The sequence below is a fragment of the Tachyglossus aculeatus genome, chromosome 8 (genome assembly GCF_015852505.1).
Source record: "Tachyglossus aculeatus isolate mTacAcu1 chromosome 8, mTacAcu1.pri, whole genome shotgun sequence".
NCBI lineage: Eukaryota > Metazoa > Chordata > Mammalia > Monotremata > Tachyglossidae > Tachyglossus > Tachyglossus aculeatus.
The window spans coordinates 29,153,432-29,169,566 of NC_052073.1; the positions used below are offsets into that span (position 1 = coordinate 29,153,432).

At 40.7% G+C, this 16,135-nt stretch overlaps 1 non-coding gene across 1 annotated transcript; it reads right to left on the reverse strand.

Moving 5' to 3' along the window:
* Positions 1-11,105: 11,105 nt before the first annotated feature.
* Positions 11,106-11,243, reverse strand: LOC119931918. Its single transcript, XR_005452219.1, has one exon. It is a non-coding gene; the product is annotated as a small nucleolar RNA SNORA7 (small nucleolar RNA).
* Positions 11,244-16,135: the final 4,892 nt, after the last annotated feature.

Below are 16,135 nucleotides of genomic sequence, written 5' to 3' on the forward strand. Positions count from 1 at the left end.
CACTGTATTCTCCCAAGCGCTTAATACAGTGCTCTGCACACTGTAACCGCTCAGTAAATATTATTGACGGAGTGACTGACTACAGTATAACAGAGTTAGTAGACACATTCTCTGCCCATAATGAGATTACAATCTAGAGGGGAGATAGACATTCAAAAGATTAATTATGGATATGGATATTAATATGGATAATATGAATTAATATGGATATTAATGCTGTGGGGGTGAGGGTGGAGTGAATATCATTTGCTTAAAGGACAATTTTAATTTGATCTGCCATTCTAGAGAAGGGGAAACAAATTTAAAAGAGCATTCTCACCCAGTTGAGACAGTTGGAGAAACTAATCTTGATAAAACTTAGAAATAGAGTTGTCTGTCATGGCTTTTTATAGTTTGTATTTATCATCATTTATCACCATTTCCACCATGTAGAACATGGAAAACCAATGTAATTTGTGCATCTTTTGTACTAGAGACACTCTAGTTCAGATCTATTCACAAAATAGAATAAGAGTAAAGGCAGAGTGTTTATTTGTAAAGAAGAATATGGGCCCAGGAGTGAAAACATGTTCTAAATATCTAGATATGATAATACAGTAATGTGAAATGATGTCAGATGCAATCAAAAGCAAGACATAAAGTCACCATTCATATTCTCTCTCTGGGAAGAGTTTCTGAAGCAGAGTTCTGCAACCATTTTGTGAGGGAAAATTAATGGCACCATGCACCTGTTGACATGATGGCCCAAGTTGTCAGGCACCTGTGCTGGAGATCCACATTGGTAATGTGAAGGAGCCAGGTTTAGGAGCCATAGATCTCCAACTTTTGCTCTAAAGCATGAGAATGAATGAAGGGAAACAACCTGCCCTATTGAAAAGAGCACTGGGCTCTGCCATTTATCTGCTGTGTGATCTTGGGTGAGTCACTTAACTTTTCTGTGTCTCCATTACCTCATCTGTAAAATGGGGGTTATATCCTGCACCCTCCTACTTTGAGCTCCATGTGATTTGGGAACTGTGTCCAGCCTGAATATCTTGTTTCTGCCCCGGCAATTAGAACAATGTTTGGCATATAGCAAGCACTTAACAAGTACCATAATTATTAATAATGGAGTCACACAAAGTGAAGTTCTATGAGAGAGAGAATAACACCTTATCAGCCAACAGACTTTCCTCCCTCTCCCTCTCCCTTCATATCTGACAAGCCCTAATTTTGTCCTCCTTCAAAGCCTTATTAAAATCATTTTTCTTCCAGGAGACCCTCTCTGACTAATCCCTCATTTCTCCTTCTTGCTCTCCCTTCTGCATCACTTTAGCTTTTTGGTTTGTACCCTTTATTCACCCCACCTTCAGTCCCACAGCACTTATGTAAATATTTCTAATCAATGTTCACGTCTGTTCCTTGTGAGCAGGGAACGTCTACCAACCCGTTACATTGTATTCTCCCAAGTGCTTAGTACAGGGCTCTGCACACAGTAAGTGCTCAATGAATATGTTTGATTGATTGAATAATTGAATAATTTGCCTAGAGGACACCCTATTCATGGCTGTGGGAGTTGCATGACCCAAGGAACCTGGTGTGACAGAGAGCCTCATTTAGAACTCTGGAAAAACAGCACCATCTCACAGGGGCAGTTCTTGGACAGGAAAACAATCAGAGGTTTAGGATATCCAGTCCTAGTCCTGCAAGAAAGTCAGTGTCTTTGATCACTCACTTAACCCAATTGTAACTCAATCTCCCCACCTGGAAAATCTTGCCTGAGAAACTGTTAGGATGAAAGTGTTTGCAGAGAACTTTGAACTCGGCTTAGAAAGCGTTGCTTGTTATTTCTATAAAGGAGAGATGAGCATGAATAGACTGAATGATTTAGATAGGAAGTTATTTAAGAGCAGAAGTTATGTCTTAGCTTTCCTTTGGTAATTTCCATCAGCACCCAGTAGGCTGTTCTTCCCTCAGTGGGTGCTCAAATGCTGTTGAATGAATGGGTGGGTGGATGAATGGAGAAATAGTAGTATCTTAAATAGCCTAAGTGCCTTGGTTTCACATCTTTGAGCCTTGATTCATTCTCTCTCTCAATCAGTCTGTCATATTTATTGAGTGCTTACTGGGTGCAGGACAATGAACTAAACTCTTGGGAGAATACAACACAATGATATAACAAACATATTACCTTACCACAGTGAGCTTGCAGTCTAGAGGGGAAGACAGGCATTTATATTAAAAAATAAATTATGAATATGTCCATTAGTACTATGGGGCTGCGGAGTGGTGGTGAATAAAGGGGGCAAATCAGGATGATGCAGGAAGGAGTGGGAGAAGAGGAAATGAGAGTTTAGTTAGGGAAGGCCTCATGGAGGAGATGTGCCTTGAATAAGGCTGTGAAGGTGGGGAGAGTAATTGTCTTTTGGATGTAAGGACAGAGGGCACTCCAGGCCAGAGGCGGGATGTGGGCGAGAGGTAGGTGACAAGATAGATGAGATTGAGGTACAGTGAATAGGTTGACATTGGAGGAGCAAAGTGTGCGAGACCTTTGTTCTCCCCTCTACCCCCCTCCAAACACACACACATACACACACACACACACACACACACTAGCTCTTTTGCTTTTTGACAGCTATTTAGTTGTAACTTCTTTATTTATTACTTGCTGTGCTTGAAGCACTGTACTTGCAAATGATAAGAGTATACAAGGAGCTTAAGGAGCTTACAATCTAATGACATCTGCCAACACAATTTTAGTAATGCTTTTAGTTTGCACTTTGGGAAACTGAAAATGAGACACTCTCTGAGCAGGAAATCCATAGCTCCTGGAGTTGGACAGATTTTCAGCCCTCAGGATCAGTGCAAAACCAGTTTTCCAACCTGAAAAAGAGCAATGAGATGAGGTCATGTTTTATTAATGTTGCTCCAACATTTGAATTGCAAGGGTAGTTTTATAAAAATTTCACTTGTGTCCCAAGGCTTCTAAAGGCAATCCTATGGTGATAAAGGAATACCTAAACTCAATTTCATTTATACATAGAAGCTGTGGGGTCAGTACATAAGGGCTTCTAGGGTCACTGTGAGTCTGGCTAACTTGATCCAATTCACCTAACTAACTTCTCAACCCCAACCCCAGTCTCCCTCCCTTCTGCTTTGCCTATGCAATAATGCACATACCTCTAGTCATTTCGATACTCACCTTACCCCCACCTCAACCCCACAGCACTTGGGTGCATATCTTTATACTCTGTTGCTTTCCCTATCTGTAATTTATTTTAATGACTGTCTCCCCCACTAAATTATAAATTCTTTGAGGGTAAGGATTGAGTCTATCAACTCCACTGTACTTTCCCAAAGGCTGAGTAAAGCACTTTGTACACAGTAAGTGCTCAATAAATATCAATATTTATCTAATTTGCATGAATACCTTCCTCCATCTGGTTCATAGGGGTTTACAGTAATAATGATAATAATTATGGTACTGTGGCTTTCTACACACTAAGGACTCAAGTATATACAATTCAATTAGGGTTTTAAGATCTGTTGTATAATTGAACATTGAGAAGCAGTGTGACTTAGTGAATAGAGCATGGGCCTGGGAGTCAGAAGGACCTGGGTTCTAATTGCTGTGTGACCTTGGGCAAGCCACTTATCTTCTCTGTGCCTCTGTTACCTCAACTATAAAATGGGGATTGAGACAGTGAGCCCCATGTGGGACATGGATTGTTTCCAATCTGGTTGTCTTGTGTCTATCCCAGCACTTAGTACAGTTCCTGGTGCATTGTAAGCACTTAACAAACTATTGAAAAAAACAGAGGGCAAAATGGAGTATGATATCTGGGAGATGTCATGATTTAGACGAGTATCGTGCCTGAGAAAATATTCTGGGTTTTGCCTGTTTGCTGCATTGGCTTTTGAAAAGCGACATTACTGAATTCTTACTTGGATTCATTAGCACACCCATTAACTCATATTATCTTAACAGGGGCGATAGTCATAAAAGGCCCTATACTCTAGCCATTTTCCTGAACAGAAGTTTCCTTATTGGGTTGGTTTCACTAGTTTTGCAGCCTTCTTAGTGAATTCTCAATAAGAACTCAATGACAATATAGCCCTTTGCCCTGTGCAACTATGTAATGCCTTTGTCCACCCTGTGTCTTTAAAAATGTAGTCGTGTTGATAATCCATTCTCATTGGCATTGCTGAAACATCAGCTTCAAGAACTTCCTTCACATTGCCTGATGAGTGAAGCATATGAGTAGCAAAATTGGTTTGAAGTTGCAAGAGTTGCTCTTTTGTGTGGGGATAGGATAGGGAAGAAAAGCACAGGCACATCATGTTTCCTGCCCAAAACCAGAATTCTTTTTCTGGCCATCTAGACAAGAGGAGAGCTGCTCCAAAGTTTAATAGGACCATGCAATAATCATAAACTGCAGCTGGCCTTTTGCTGTTTCATTCATTTCTGATGACATGGAAAGTTGGACTCAATCCTGCTCAACATTGACAAAATGGTTTTCATACTTTGATCATTTTGTGTTTTCTGTAGAAGTTTATTAAATGAAAAGATGGTTCCTTAAGGCAAAATCTGACTCTTCCAAACACTTGTGCTGAGGCTAATATTTTAGAAAAAATGAGGAGTGTAATAAAAATGTTATCTAATTAAAAACACAGGATCTGATGTGAGCCATTCTATAAATAACTTATGAAAAGTGAAAGATGTTTCTGTTAGCAAATTTACAATAATCATTAGAATCCTTCAACAGATTGCTGCTAATTGGATTGAGAATTAAACAGCTTTGTATGAGTGCAAAGTTAATTAATAGCTCATTACTTTTTTAATAAGTCAAATTCATTTGGAAATAGAAGTGATACCACAAAGTTCATCAAGGATTAGACACTAGATTGGGAATACTATTCATCCCCTTCATGGGAGACAGCAGTTTAATTAAGGAAAGAGGACTTGTCAACACATCAGCACCTATTGGTATCCTGGGAAAACAAAATCCCTACCCCTGACCATGAATTAAAGAGGATACAGGTTTCATTTTCCTTTCTTTCCCTTGGTGGTGATGATTCAAAGTGAAAGGTTAATGATGAATTTGAACTTTGTTGTTCAACCATCGATCCCAAGTTTTCTCTAAAATGAAGCTCCTTTTACTGAACTCTGGTGAAGCCTTCTCAAAAACATGCAACATTCACTCTTCTTCTTTGATTTATAATAATGATAATAATGATAACTGTGGCTTTTGACAGGCACTTCCAATGTGTCATGTGCTGTACTAAAGCACTGGGGTAGATACAAGACAATCAGGTCTCACAGTCTAAGTCAGAGGGAGAACAGGTATTGAAAAAGAGGAGTTAGGTGACTTAATTTACCCAAGGTCAGAAAGCAGAAAAGAGGCAGATCCAGGATTAGAACCCAGGTCCTCTGACTTCCAAGCCCATGTTCTTTCCATTAGGCCTTGATGCTGCTCATGCTGCTTATAATAATTATGGTACTTGTTAAGTGCTTACTATGTGTCAAGCATTGTTCATTCATTCATTCATTCAATTGTATTTATTGAGTGCTTACTGTGTGCAGAGCACTGTACTAAGCACTTGGGAAGTACAAGTTGGCAACGTATAGAGACGGTCCCTACCCAACAACAGGCTCACAGTCTAGAAGGGGGAGACAGACAACAAAACAAAACATGTGGACAGGTGTCAAGTCATTAGAATAAATACAAGTAAAGCTAGATGCACACTGGGGTAGATACAGATTAATCAGGTTGGACACAGTCCCTGCCCCACATTGGGCTCACACCCTTAATCCCCATTTTACAGATGTGGTAACTGAGACCCAGAGAAGTTAAATGACTTGCCCAAGGTCACATAGAAGACATGTGTGTTGGGTAAAGACTGTCTCTATATGTTGCCAACTTGTACTTCCCAAGTGCTTAGTACAGTGCTCTGCACACAGTAAGTGCTCAATAAATATGATTGATTGATTGATTAATGTGGCAGAGCCAGGATTAGAACCCAGGTCCTTTTGACTCCCATGCCCATGTTCTATCCAGTAAGCCATGCTGCTAGTGTCTGTCATCCTGTGGGTTAAGTTCTCTAGGAGGTTGACAATGGGGGAGGTGGCAGTAATCAAAGCATCAGCTCTTTATTTAGCCATGCTAGTTGGATGATGACAGGTTGTATCCTGGCTAAGATTAGGTCCTGATCTAGGTTACATCTTGACCAAAGAGCACATTTACTTTCCCTTTCTTATATGTACAATCTTCCACCAGCTATCTTCCTTGGTCCCCAATCAGTCCATGTTATTTAATGAAGGTTCAGTGGGTGCAGAGCACTGGGTTAAGTGCTTGGAAAAAAAACAATAGTACAGAGTTAGTAGACACAATCCCTACCTGCAATGAGCTTTCAGTCTACACAAGGGGAGACAGACATTAAAATGGATTAGGAATAGAGGAAATAGTGGAGTATAAGAATATTAAAATAAATACCTTGGGGCTGGGCTGAGTCTCAGAGTGCTTAAGAGGTTCATAACCAAGTGCGTATTAGATACAGAGAAAAGGGCAGATAGAGGGAAATAAGGGCTTAATCTGGGAAGGCAACTTGGAGGAGATATGATTTTAGGAGGATTTTGAAGGTGTGAAGAGTGGTGAATTGTTGGATATTAAAGGGGTGGGTGTGGTCCCCCTATAGGTATTAATGATTGGCTCTTTCATGCTTAATTTATTTAAATTCATTTAATCATATTTACTGAGCTCTTACTGCGTGCAGGGCACTGTATTTAACACTTGGGAGAGTACACTATAACACTAAAGCGTCACATTCCCTGCCCACAATGAAATTGTAGTCTAGAGGGACTTATGTTTTAAATGTTTATTGCACGTTCTCCTGTCTCTGCCTTTTCCTTCATGTTGCAAGATATAATCCCCTACTATCCTTACTGAACCAGAGATTCCAAAACTCCTCTGGTGGTTTGGAGTTCCCTTTAAAAAAAATGGTGTTTGTTAAGTGCTTACTATGTGCCAGGCACTGTATTAAGTGCTGGGAGAGATACAAGTTAATCAGGTTGAACACAGTCTATGTCCCACATGGGGCTCACAGTCTTAATACCCATTTTACAATGAGGTAACTGAGTCACAGAGTCACTAAGTGACTTGCCCAAGTTCATACAGTAGACAAGTGGCAGAGGCAGGATTAGAACCCAGATCATTCTGACTCCTAGTACAATATTCTATCCTCAAGTCAAGTCAAGCTGCTTTTCTTATTAAGATCTACTCTCCTCTTGGTTTTCTTGAACTTTTCTGGTTCTTGATCCTTACTTGCTCTGTGCCTGGTGAGCATCAGATGGTATGTTTCAGATTTGAAAATCTGTACTTCCTAAAGATTATAGGTGGAAATTGTAATATCTGCATAAGAAACCTTGAAAACCTACTCAAAAGCACACGTCAAGTTTGCAGGAAGCTGACACAGACTTAGTGTACATTTTTCTGACAATGAGAGCTGTTTTGGGGTCGGTACCCCATATTATCTAAAGAAACTGCACATGAGCAGCATCATTGTGAGAAATGCGTGAATTTTCTTTAAGGCAAAGTTTGGCAAGAACATGACCTTCGTTTTATAAACCAACTGGGTGGATAATACATATATGAATTCATATATGAGGCATTCCTTGTATTTCCAGGAATTGGTGCCTCTTTGACAAGATAAAACATTTGTTTTCTGGATACTGAATACCCATCACAAAGCTTACTTCCACCTTACAACCAACTTCCTATTAACAGTTGCCAAAACCTTTGCTAAATGCTGGAGAAGATCCAATACAATCAGACCAGAAACTCTCCCTGTCCCAAATGGAGAAGCAGAACAAGGATTTAATCCCCATTTTACAGGTGATGAAACTGAGGTGCGAAAAGTTTAAGCGACCTATCCAAGGACACACAACAGACAAGTGGCAGAGCTGGGATTTGAACCCAAGTCTCCTTCATTCTTTCCACTAGGCCACATGGGTTCTCATGAATTTAGGCATGAAAGACAAAGCATTTATCCCAACATTCTATCCTTCCTTTTCCCAACCCAAAACTTGGATTTTAGAGTTTTTATTTTCCTATTTTCAATATTAATACTTACACAGATTCCAGTAATGCATTAAGGAATGCATTTTCCCTCTTGGGATATAGACATTTTATTACTGGAAGTTCCAGGAAGGCTGAAAGGTCCTTTACATGAAAATATTCATTTGCTCACTTGTTGATGTGAATCCACTTCTGATTTTGGCCCAGAGCCTTGATTCACGGTCTTCAAATTAAAAACATAATTCTTGCCCATGTCAAGCATGAAAGCTTGGCACCAGGGTAGTTTATTTCAAGAACCATTTTCCTCTTCCCAACAATAATTAAGACTAGTTTCTAGTGATGTTGAAAGACGGTTAATATTTTGTATAATTCATCATACCAGTTTGCTCTTAAAATTTTTTTTAATTTCCCTTTTCCTAAAATGTGGTTTCAGACCCCTGTTCCATCTGCTTTTTTTTCCTTTTGGTTTTCCCCCAGATTCTATGAAATAGAAGCAAAAAATTCCCACTTGGGTGTTAAGGCGATTGTGACGATTGTGTAGAGAGATAGTATAGTTTTCTTCTTTTGAAAAAAATGTATTTGGTATCATGAGCCAGACACTGCACAAAATACTGGGGTAGGTATAGGCTAATCAGATTGGACACAATCCATGTCCCATGTGAGCTCACACTCTTAAACTCCATTTTACAGCCGAGGTAACTGAGGCACAGAGAAGTTGAGTGACTTGCCCAAGGTCACAAAGCAGACAAGTGGTTTAGAACCCAGGCCCTTCTAACTCCCAGGTCCACTAGGTAAAACTGCTTCTCTGTTCTTGGTGTGATCTTTCTAGACACGGGATTTTTAGGAGAAAAAAACTGCTTTGATCTACTGGCACTGTCTTCCAGTGCTTTTAAGGTTGACTTAATAGCAAAATTCTGGATGTAGAACTTGAGCTGGCTCTGAATACCAGTACCAGAGAAAATGTCCAGTTTGTGTATCTATTAAGAAGCACAGTTTCTTGTAGAATTGCACATAGGTACGATTTGATCAGTTCTGTTACTAGCACTCAAATCATTTGCTCAGATGGTCTTTTCCCCTCTTGGATTTCTATGGGTAGTTCCTGGGGAAAAGCTTTTTACAAAGATTGCAGTTGAGAGGGATTGGAGCCCATTGTGGGGTAGGGACTGTCTCTCTATGTTGCTGACTTGTACTTCCCAAGCGCTCTGCATACAGTAAGTGCTCAATAAATACAATTGAATGAATGAATGAATTGGGTAGGGTAATCAATATGCACTGAATATCCACTAGTTGCATGGTGCTGTACTTGGACTTGCAGGCTTATCAATGAAACAGAAATGGCCCACTGTGAGCCCACTGTTGGGTAGGGACCATCTCTATATGTTGCCAACTTGTACTTCCCAAGCGCTTAGTACAGTGCTCTGCACACAGTAAGTGCTCAACAAATACAATTGATTGATTGATTGATTGATTGATAGCTTCATTTTCCAACAAGCAATATGCAACAGGTAACACACCAAAAAAAGAGAGAACATTTAGAGTCCCTCTAGACTGCAAGCCCATTGTGGGCAGGGATTGTCTCTTTTTATTGCAGTATTATACTTTCCAAGCACTTAGTACAGTGCTCTGCACACAGGAAGTGCTCAATAAATATGATTGAATGAATGAACCTATAGTTCTCATTTATGAAGCTTTATTTTTCCATGTGGTTTGGGGTAGAAAGCATGTTTAAATCTGGCGTGGTGAGCAACTATGCTCTATGAAAAACTGTCCTTGAGGCATCGTGGGTTGGCAGACAGAGCATGAGGACTGGAGTCAGAAATCTTGGGTTCTAATTCCAACTCTGCCATCGTCCAGTTGTGTGACCTTCGGCAAGTCACTTAACCTCTCATTACCTCAGTTTTTCTCACCTGAAAATAGGGGATCATTTCATCATATCATTTCATCATACCCACCTTTTTCCTCTTATAGTGGCTTACAATATTTGCTCATGTTGGGTGGGAGAGGGACTGGATCTGAACTTGTATCTACCAAAGTGCTTGGCACAAAAGTGTTTTAATACATAAATAATAAAAATGTACTTATTATTATTATTAAGTTCCCCTGTTGCAAGTAATTTTTATCCCACTTTTCTAAGCTTGAGGATAGAATAAGACAAAATTGTTTTTGATGGTGAGCTGATTCCATGCACACTTCTGAAAAGTCCAGGGTCTATTTCTTCCAGGAGGCATTCCCCAATTTATCCCACCCAGTCCTGAGTCCCCTGGGTGCACCAGTGTCAATTTCATTAGGGTTAAGAGAAAACTAAACCAGAACATGTGTTAAATTCTCAAGCTACCCCTTCTCCTCCCAGTAGGTAATTTAAGTAGTGTTAACATTCAGAGAGTGTTCACATTTTAAAACAGGCAGCCCCTAGGAGAGGGTTGCTCTGTGCCTGCAGCTGGTTTTTGGAGCTGAACTCTGGAAAGTGTGATTGAAGAATCTTAGCTGTCCGTGCCTGTGTCAGTAACTCACTTGGAGTTGTGTTTTGATTGGATTCCCGGAATCGGGGGTTTTGTAGCACATCGATGCCTTTGGAATATGTTTTTCTTACTTAAAACCTAGGCAGAGCAAGCAGATGTTGGGGACTTTAAATATCAATATCAATATCTGTGGATTTATCAGTTGAAGCTAGAACCATTTTTCCTAAAGCATCACATGCTAGAACTAAGGATTGGAAGCTGGAGACCAATTGTAGTCATTAGACCAGGACCACCCCAACCCCTTTCTCTCTCTCTCTCTCTCTCGTCCGAAGGGGCTAAGTATTGCCAGCCTTGCCCAAGTGTCATCTTGTCTTGTTTTATGCTAAGTCATCTCCGACCCATAGTGACTCCACACACAAATCCCTCCCAGAATGCCCCACTTCCACCTGCAGTTGTTCTGGTAGTGGATCCATAGAGTTTTCTTGGTAAAAATGCAGAAGGGGCTTTCCATTGCCTCTTTCCACATAGTAAACTTGAGTCTCCACTCTCGACTCTTTCCCATGCTGCTGCTGCCCAGCACAGATGAGTGTTGACTTGTAGGAGATTGTCTTCCACTCACTAGCCACTGCCAGAGCTAGGAATGGAATGGACATGCCTCTGCTTGACTTCCCCTTCCATAGTTGAGACTGATAGAGGACTGGAAACTCTCCAGAAGCAACCCTGAGAGGGGCCAAGTCTGGTCACATGGGGTTATTCCTGGAGCTAGCTTCTCAAGGGTCCCCAGGGGGAGCAATTATCTTCATTCCCCTCTAAAAATCCACAGCACCACTCTCTCTACCAACTCTGAGGGATGGAAATAATCAGAGTCTTTGAGGTCCCAAATATAAGAACCAGGTAGAGCCTATTGTAAGCATGGTCCCTGCCCCCTAGGAATTTTTCATACTTTTAAGAAACTATAGCAGAAATATCTGGCTCCTGTCCTTCTTCCCTGTCACTGTCTGATTCAGTTCTTTGGCTCCTGCAACAATAATTCCTACTTGGCTATTGTTCTCACAGCCGTCTGTGATTCCAACGGTAATAATAATAATAATTATGGTATTTGTTAAGTGTTTACTATGTGCCAGGCACTGTACTAAGCACTGGGGTAGATACAAATAAATTGGGTTGGACACATCATTCATTCATTCATTCAACCGTATTTATTGAGCACTTACTATGTGTGAAGTACTATCCAAGTGGGGCTCACAGTCTCAGATTCCATTTTACAGAGAGGGTAACTGAGGCACAGAGAAGTGAAGTGACTTGCCCAAGGCCACACAGCAGACGAGTGGCGTAGCTGGGATTAGAACTCATGACCTCTGATTCCCAGACCCGTGCTCTATCCATTATGCCATGCAGCTTCTCCCAAGAGTAGAGATTCTGCTTCTGGTGTCACTGAAGCAAGACTCTCTTTCGCCCTGGAGCTAGTTGGTGCCACTCTTTTCTCCTCCACTGACCTGTTGGATCCAGGCATACTCAGATCCCAGTCTTCCTTCCTTCTGGCTCTCACCTTCTCTTTCCCACAATCATCCTCCCCCATACTGCTCCCTCTTGGCCCAGTCTCTGTTCGACTCCTTCTCCTGACCTCATCCCAGCCAATCACCACTTGGGAGCTACAGCTGAGTCAATCAGAATGCAGAACTAAGACCCCGATGAAGACAGTTTCTACTTTTCTCAATACGGACTAAGGCTCAGTTCTCCCAGGGGGAGACTCTAACATCAAGTAGCTTTCCTGTAATCCAGATCTGAAGGTCACTATGATAAATTTTTTTTGGACCGGAGGTAGGAAAAGTTTTAAACAGAACTGATACTTGGTGAGCTAGTGCAATTCTTCAGATCTTTTCCCTATGGAAGAACACTAGCATACAATTTGTAGCACTCCCTACTAGTATTCAAGCCTGTATAGATTTTCAATTTCCAGGTAAGCCAATCTTGCTGGAGGTGAGTGTTATTTAAAAAGAGAATTTGGTTTTTAGGCCAAGGAGTGGATGTGTCCTCATTTCCCATTCTATCTCTCCCTTATGCATGACCCTTGTAATTGTATTTGTACCCTTTATTCACCCCACCCTCAGCCCCACAGCACTTATGTACCTATCAATAATGATTTTATTTATGTTAATATCTGTCTTCCCTTCTAGAGTATAAGCTCCTTGTGGGCAGGAAACATGTCTGGCAATCCAGTTATATTGTATTCCCCCAAATGCTTAGTTCAGTACTCAGTCAATACCACTGATGTATTTATTGATTTTTCATGCATAGAATTCCACCTCATTTGTTATTCTGTTGCAACGTATTTAATGTCCATCTCCCCCTCTAGACTGTAATTTCATTATGGCCAGGGAATGTGTTTGTTATATTGTTATATAACTTGTTATATTGTACTCTTCCAAGTGCTAAGTACAGAGATCTGCACAAAGTAAGTGCTCAATAAACACAGTTAACTGACTGACTATGTCTCATAGTATGTGGGGTGTAAATTAGAATAGAACGTATATGATCAGGAATCTAATTTTATCAGTATGAAAGCTCTGGGTTCTTTGCTTTCTGAGCTTTTGAAGTTGACACCCTCCTCTACATAAACTTGAACATTCTAGTTTGGGACATAGACCAATTGGGAAATCTGGTTAAACCTTACATAGCCATCATCTCCTTCTATATCATTTGCCACTCAGCATTGTCTACTTTGCCCTTTTTCACCACCTAGCAGACCTGAGAACTATTTCATCTTATATTCCGATGTGACCATCCTTATGGATGGTAACTTGACTATATTTTTACCCATTATCGCATTGTTTTGCTAGATAGCCAGGTGGAGAGAAGTAGAAGAATGTACAGCATAATTCAGGCCTTAGATTATAACTTTAGGTGTGCCCATCCAATTAGAGGGAGAGTAGTTGAGCTGTATCTTGGAATTAAAGTGATTTTATCCTTGATTAGTGCTGGAGGCGGTGCATTTTGCTAATGCATTTCTTATTACTTTTAAATGGGCACTGAATGGTGATAAGGATTTTTCCATTTTTATAAAGCCTTTTTAGATTTCTGATTTTTAAAATCCTGTTTTGATCATCCTGTCTCAGGAATCAGAGTGGAGGTTGGAGAATTTTCAAAGAAACATAAGTCTAGTTATATGGGCTTTTTCTGTATTTCAAATTATGGAATAGATGGGGCTCAGGAGTTTATTTTTCCCTCCTTTTTATAGTGGAACAAAATCCATGCTGAATTACCACCTGTATACCCTTTCTCAGCACCTAGTTCAGAGCACATACAGTACAGTCCTAGTGCCTGTAGCAGTACAGGTACTTCTGTACCTGTAGTACAGTACTCCGCACACAGTAAGCACTCAGTAAAAATTATTGATTTACTGAGTGAACCTGTTGTTGGGTAGGGATTGTCTCTTTTGCTGAATGGTACTTTCCAAGCACTTAGTACAGTGCTCTGCACACAGTAAGCGCTCAATAAATATGATTGAATGAATGAATGAATGACTGCTTTGCAGTGCAATAAGTGCTTATTAAATGCTATTACTACTACTGTGTGCCAAGTACTGTTCTAAGCACTGATGTACATACAAGATCAACTAATCTCTCTCTTTCAACCCTCACATTCAGTCTGTCACCAAATCCTATTAGTTCTACCTTCACAACATGACTAACACCCACCCTTTCCTCTTTTTCCAAGTACTTATCCTAGCCCACCTTGACTACTGCATCTACCTCCTCCGTGATCTCTCTGCCTTCTATCTTTCCCCACTTTCCATTCACTCATTCAATCGTATTTATTGAGCGCTTACTGTGTGCAGAGCACTGTACTAAGCGCTTGGGAAGTACAAGTTGGCAACATATAGAGACGGTCCCTACCCAACAGTGGGCTCACAGTCACACTTCCATCCATACTTCCCTCAGCTGCGTGAGTGGTTGCCCAACAAACAGAAACACCTTACTGTTGGCTTTAACACACAATCAGCTCACAACCCTCCTTCCTTACCTCGCTGATCTACTACAGCCCAGCCCTCACACTTTGCTCTTCTATGTTAGCTTACTCACCGTGTCCTGAACCAATCTATCTCACCACCAACCCCTTTCTCACATCCTCCCCCTAACCTGGAACTCCCTTCTCCTCCACATATGTCAGATCACCACTCTCCCCACTGATTAAGCCCTCTTTTTCCCAGCTCCCTCTCCCTTCCGTGTCATCTATACACTTGGATCTGTTCCCCTTTTGATATTTGATATTTGATAAGCAACTTGTACTTCCCAAGTGCTTAGTACAGTGCTCTACACACAGTAAGCACTCAATAAATATGATTGAATGAATGACTGAATAGGAGTTGGGAGTAGGGAGAGCTCGGGGGAGGTAGGTTGGCTCTTCTTATGGTAATTCCTTGGGTGAATCTCCCTCCCCATCCTGGGTATATACTCCCAAAGTCGAAATGAAATGTCAGTGAATGGGTTCATCTGGAACTCTGGGTGGCAATTTCCTCTTTTCCTTACCCCATTGACAATACAATGCCTCTCACTCAAACCAGAGCTTCCTCTGACCCAACCCTTCACCATTTCTTATCGCTTAAACAGGCAGGGTGTCAAGAAGGAAATCTCTGAGCCGTAATAGGGAAAGAATGGCTAATCTGTGAGGTCTGGGGTCTCCAAGGCTGATCCATTGTTATTGGATACCTTGTCCCCTCTGTTGTTTATACAATTGAACACAAGAGTAAGGCAGATTTCCTCATTAAAGTGTCTAAAATTAAGGAAAACCATTGTCTTCATGAGGTTTTGTGTTTGTTCTTTGGCCTTTGTTGCTCAGAGTGTTTGTTTAAAATTTCTACCAGCATGTCTCTACAACTGTTTGGGGACAAAAAACCAGAAGCCTGGGAAACTTCACCTTTATTAGCTACCTGAATCTGAAAAATAGCTTTAATACGCAAATTGCTCTACTTTCTAAGGCTGTTATGAAATAGAAATATTAATTCTTCAACCTAAAAGCAATTCGTCTGATAATATTTCCCTAATCTGACAGAATTGGCAGTTTAAACCAGCAACTCTGCAGTTTACTTAAATGAGCCACTGTAATTTCTTTATTACAAGTGTGTTGGATTTTGTTTCTGATATAGATACGAGTCTTTCATTCACTTTTACTTTAGAAAATGAAATTCTCCAAGTACTTTTGCAGCTGTTCAGGAGAGATTAGTTGAATTAATTGCTAAGTGTCTTATTTCTCCTCTCCTTTGCTTCTAAAGGAAAGGGAGAACAGGAAGGTGAGCCTGGCTCTTTGAAACCATGTTCTCTCCCACACACCACCTCCTGAATCCAGATCTCAGGAGACAGTCCCCCCTCCAGCATTGCCAGAAGATGTTGCGGCCTTTTTCTGGTATCTTCATTATGCTTTAAAATGTTTGGAAGTAATCTACTAGCTTGAGAACAATGAGCATGGCCTGCCAATAAGAAAGTCTTTGCCACCTTCATTTCAAAAATCAAGTTTCTGTAAGAATTTTTAGATTCTTTCTTCGGGAAAGATGAGCACTTAAGTTCCTGGGCACCTCAAAAAGTGGTATGCTTTTAGTTCATTTTTCCAAGACCTGTTTTTTCA